Here is a 1,363-nt window from a genome sequence, read left to right as displayed (position 1 = left end):
CACACATTGAAGGAACAGCGATCCAATGACTGCCTTAACTTGAGACCCATCCCATGCAAGAAAGTCAGCCTTTATAACAGTTGAAATGTAAATAAATAAAATTTCCAATGTAAAACAGAAAGAATGTGGATAGAAAAAAGAGGAAAAAGAAATCTAACCTGTGCCTCTATTAATGATACTCTGCTAAGCTTGCAGACAGGAGTCTAGCCTAACTGTCTCCTGAGAGGCTCTCTCCAGACACTGATGGAAGCAGATGCAGAGACCCTTAGCCAAATATCAGGTGGAGCTCAGGGAGTCTTGTGGAAGCCTGGGGGATAGAATTAAACAAGCCAGAGGGTCAAGGACACCACAAGAAGACTTACAGAGTCAACTAACATGGACCAATGGGAGCTCACGGAGACTGATCCACCAACCGAACTGCATCCATGGTGCGGGATGTAGGTCCTCTTACACATTTTCAGTAGATGTACATCTTGGTCTTCATGTCATCCTCTAACAATTGGAGCAGCAGTTGTCTCTGACTATGTTTCCCACCGTTGGTTCCCTTCCCCCTACCTGGACTACCTGGTTGAGCCTCAGCATGAAAGGATGGGCCTAGTCAAGCGTGGACTACATGTCTCAAGGTGGAGTGGTTTTCCGTTCTCTGAGGAGAAGGGGAGAGAATATGAGTGGAGTGGGGATTTTCAAGGGTTGGACTGGGAGTACAGGATTGGGGAGCTGAGATTAGGGTATGAATCAACTAAAAAATAAATTATCGAGGATAAAACAGAGGAGAAGGTATTAATGGAATACATAGAAAGGAACAATATAAATCTCGTAAGAACATATACATGTATCCATGCATGTAAGCATGCATTGTGATCTTGTCAGAGAAGAAACAGGCATATACCATGTTATGTTTCTACAATGCCAAAAGTCATTAAGCAACAAATTCATCATTCATTTACCTTGATTACCCTGCATTACTACAATTAACACCACACAATAATTGTCTATGTCTACAGCTGCATTTACATCTATATCTGTAACTTTCTATCGTCTGTAATCTTTCTATCATTTATCTATCATATATTTCTGTCATCTATCATCTATCTATCTATCTATCTATCTATCTATCTATCTTTCATCTTTCTAGTTAGAGGGTTTTATAATCATCTATGAGGCCACAGGCAAGTTCAATGGGTTTTAAAACTAAAAGTTTCCATAAAACTAAAAGTTTCCATAGATATGTTTCAAGTTTATAGATAGTTAAAGAGAGATTTTTGAGAGGTAAAATAACCAACTGCCAGAAAACTTGATGCAGCTGTGAGTCAGGCTGCCATTTGCCACGGGTTAGTAAAGTCTCCACAGTCAAATCTAGTTG

Source organism: Rattus rattus, chromosome 15, assembly GCF_011064425.1.
Source record: "Rattus rattus isolate New Zealand chromosome 15, Rrattus_CSIRO_v1, whole genome shotgun sequence".
Classification (NCBI taxonomy): domain Eukaryota; kingdom Metazoa; phylum Chordata; class Mammalia; order Rodentia; family Muridae; genus Rattus; species Rattus rattus.
The sequence above is the reverse complement of the archived record's forward strand: the minus strand, read 5'-3'. Positions refer to the sequence as shown.